Source organism: Oncorhynchus gorbuscha, linkage group LG01 (assembly GCF_021184085.1).
Source record: "Oncorhynchus gorbuscha isolate QuinsamMale2020 ecotype Even-year linkage group LG01, OgorEven_v1.0, whole genome shotgun sequence".
Taxonomy (NCBI): Eukaryota; Metazoa; Chordata; class Actinopteri; order Salmoniformes; family Salmonidae; genus Oncorhynchus; species Oncorhynchus gorbuscha.
The window spans coordinates 12,386,562-12,390,711 of record NC_060173.1 but is presented as its reverse complement, the minus strand read 5'-3'; the positions used below and the strand labels follow the sequence as shown (position 1 = coordinate 12,390,711).

General features: G+C 40.6%; 2 non-coding genes across 2 annotated transcripts; both read left to right on the top strand.

Annotated features, from left to right (window-relative positions):
• Positions 1 to 716: 716 nt before the first annotated feature.
• On the top strand, positions 717 to 788 carry trnap-agg. Its single transcript has one exon. It is a non-coding gene; the product is annotated as a tRNA-Pro (tRNA).
• Positions 789 to 3,262: 2,474 nt separating this feature from the next.
• Positions 3,263 to 3,335, top strand: trnap-ugg. The gene has a single exon. It is a non-coding gene; the product is annotated as a tRNA-Pro (tRNA).
• The last annotated feature ends 815 nt before the right edge of the window (positions 3,336 to 4,150 follow it).

Here is a 4,150-nt window from a genome sequence, read left to right as displayed (position 1 = left end):
ATGTCTACTTGTAACTACTACTTGTAGTACATTTTACGTTCAAATGGCCTTAAATGTTGAGCCTCTAAATAGTAGTTGTCTCGTTTAGAGATTCTTCTCACAGTCTATCACCAGGATAATCTAGAGGAACATTTATGATGCTTGGATGCATATACAATATATAATATCTTAATACATGCATATACCATACATGACCTTTGACCTTACACGTTTTCTAAAAATAAAATGGGATACAATACAATGCAGCCCCTTAAATTCTGAAGAAATACTCATTTTTAGACCAGAGACATCAAATGCAGAGAAGGTGAACAAAATGGGCCAGGGACTATATCTTCTGTCTTTCCAATGGACTCTAATGATGATCAATAACAGAGATAAATAGAGGACTTATATTATCTCCATTTTTAAATTAGTTAATTGGCTTCTTTTTCTTTGACTGATTCCTCCCAACTCATATTAAAACCCACCCAGTTGACTACTTTAAAATGGTGGAAGCCCTCAATTGCAATGTCCTTTCCAAAATGCGTTATGTCCATGATGAGTCCTCCATCTGTTTCCATTTGATCAACATGTCTGTGTTTGTGTAGAGTCTAGAATAGCCACTAGGTGGTTGTCTCTGAGCAGTTTTACTGAGCATGCAACATTAACTTCAGAGGAATTCCTCATGCACATGGCATGCAGTGGAATTTAAACTCTTGGTTGTTGAAACTGGGAGAGGCTCGTTGGTCTAGGGGTATGATTCTCGCTTAGGGTGCGAGAGGTCCTGGGTTCAAATCCCGGACGAGCCCTCCTTCTAAGTTGTCAAGCAATTTACAGGATGAACAGGCCTTCATAGAGTGTACAAAGCATAGTAGTGTACATTCACTAAAGCATCTCTATCAATAATATTACTTTGAATAAGGAGCCTGGAATCTTAACTCATAAGCTCGGTTTCAATATTGTTATGGTGAAACAAAGCTTGTCAGTTAGGATTCCAGGCTAGTGTCGTAACTAAGAGCTGTTAGGATCAAGCAGAAACACAAATATCTAAGTTAATTCATTAAATATTGTGACATTGTGAACTTGTGCCATAGTGAATTCACGCAGATGCAGATAACATTGGAGCACATTCCCCACCACAGTGACATAATGCTGAATGAAGATAAACTGAACCTTGCGCAGGAACTTAGACGAGTACTCAGGCAATGGAGGATGCTACAGAGGGAAACAATGACTTCAATTTCCTGTTCAATCTCCTTTCACAATAACTTTTCAGATTTGCTTCTGTCCAAATTGTTGCTTCCGTTGCAAATGCAAGCACAAAGGCAAATGAAGAAAGTCTGCTTGGAGTTAGACTGACAGTCTGCCAACTGCATAGTTTTGAAGAAATGAACATGGTCGTAGAGATAAAATATAAATACCTGTTTGATCCTTGTCCAGCTCATCAAACAGTCTCTGGAAGGCCTCCCTGGGGATGAAGCCACTGGATGACTGAGACGCTTTCTGAGGAAATTACACTTTTAGAATCTTTTGACGTACCAAAAGTGTTCACAATTCAGAGGTGTGGCCTTGTACATATATAACTTCATAAAACATAACGTTGTTTAACACTATGTATTACAGTATGTTGTTTCAGGTAAGGAGGGAACCATCTCACCTTCATGATGGCATCTCTGTAATAACCTGTTGTATATTCATAAAATAAACACCACAAAGGGGTCCTGTCTTACACGGTAACATCCTCAGAGAAGGAAGGTTCCTGGCTCTGACAGTGCAGCAGCTCAAAAGCTGCCCTGACGCCCAAATGTCTCCTCAGGAAGGATGTCTGGATTGACATCTGCTAAATAAAGGGTTTTCAATCAATAACATTTATTTATAAAGCCCTTCTTACATCAGCAGATGTCACAAAGTGCTGTACAGAAACTCGGCCTAAAACCCCAAACAGCAAGCAATGCAGGTGTAGAAGCATGGTGGCTAGGAAAAACTCAGTCCAGACACAGCGTTCGGTCCCGCTCCATGGGAGGAAATATCTTCTGCGCCGGCCCAGACCAGGCACAACGGTCAACTCAGCTCCATGTCCGGTGCCCATAAGGAATGTAAACAAATGTACTATAAAAGTGTTGATAAACAAAGTAATGTACAGAAAATGTATTTCAAAAGCAGCTCACGGTGGAAAATAACAAGTTATTCCTACATGTAAAGCATCTTCTTTGAGGACCACAACCTGTTGAATGTACAGCTCCTCATCTGTGTGAAGGGAAACATGTAGAGAACATGGGCTTAATTGAATGATCTTACTCTGTGTATGTGTGTGTGTGAGAGAGAGAGAGAGAGAGAGTTGAGCGAGCGATTTTGAAGAACTTACCATGTCCCTGTGTCCCCCAATAGAAAGGTGTTTCTTTTGGAGCCCTGTAATTGTCTGTTCCAGAATTAAGCCCCCTCGGTAGCAGGGGGAAACTCTCCATCATCAGCACAATGTTGCTCAACAAGTTAATAACAGGAGACTAAGAAAATAAAGGAAAGGAACGCTTACATTTTGCTCCATCCTTAAATCTTCTCAGCGAGTTCATTTTCATAATCTACACACATCTCACTTAAATGTAGGGTTCCTGTGCCTTTTGTTGTTATGATAGTGCTTTACATGTGTGTTGTGTCACTCTTGTTGTGATGTGTGTGTCATCCTATGTTTATATTGTATTTATGTTTTAAATCCCAGTCCCCGTCCCTAGCAGGAGGCCTTTTGCCTTTGGTAAGCCATCACTGTAAATAAAAATGTATTCTTAACGGACTTGCCTAGTTAAATAAAGGTTAAATAAAATACATTTTAAAAAATCCAAACAAATTTGGGCAATTATTTGTTACTCATTCGTTGAAGACTACAATAAGCAGCACATAAAATGGTCGCGACAGCCCTTATGACCTATGACAAAGGGGTCAAGTAAAGTGTTCTGGAATATGTTATGGTATGGTTATAGTTCTACTGGATATTTAAGCTCTTTTGTGTTAAATATGCCTTGGACAATATATTATTGAGTTATACATCGGAGGAAATATATACAATACATAATATGATATATGGCCTCGTATAACTGACAAATGTAAAATTTTCTTCAGGTCAGAACTTTACTATAGTGATGATGCAGTATACATCATCACCAGTAGAGGTGAGTAAAGTAACAAAGTTTCACTAAGGACACGCCTCAGATTTCACACACGCTTGACATCAGTGACAGGGCAGATGGGGAGCAGAACTTATAGTCGGTGTTTACCTTTCTTTAAATAAGGCTCGTTGGTCTAGGGGGTATGATTCTCGCTTTGGGTGCGAGAGGTCCCGGGTTCAAATCCCGGACGAGCCCTTCTTTTCTGAACACAACCGGCTCGTTGTACTGTCCAAGATAATGATTGTCTGCTTGGGGAAGTGGAGATGACTGTGCATATTCAGCAGAAACAGTGACATTCAGTCATGTGTTGGTTTCTATAACAACGAGCAGGCTCACAGGATACCAATGTCGTCTATGCTTGTATTATGAGAACTTGCTGAACGACTGGTCGTATAACTGACAAGCCTAATTAGATAAATACTCTTATCTGTCAGCCACGGAGAAACGTCCATATGGTTTTATTTGTAGCTGTAACACTAAAGTCCTGGATAGGCCTCAGTCCTCATAACGCAAATGATAACTTACAGCACTTAAGAAAGATGTCAACCACAGACATTTGCAAATCTGACAATGTAATGTACACTGAGTGTACTAAACAATAGGAACACCTTCCTAATATTGAGTTGCAATCCCTTTTGCCATCAGGAAAGCCTCAATTCGTCAGGGGCATGAACTCTAAAGTGTGTCGAAATTGTTCCACAGGGATGCTGTCCCATGTTTACTCCAATGCAGTTGTGTGTTTTCTCTGAGAGCTGGTCTCTCTAGGAACCTTCTGATGTCGAGTTGAGTGCTGTACCCATCCATCATGTTACCATGGTTGGTCACAGTTGTGTCAAGTTGGTTGGATGTCCTTTGGCTGGCGGACCATTCTTGACACACACGGGAAACTGTTGAGAGTGAACAAAACAGCAGCATTGCAGTTCTTGACACACTCAGACCGGTGCGCCTGGCACCTACTGTCATACCCCATTCAAAGGCACTTCAATATTTTGTCTTGTCCATTCACCCTC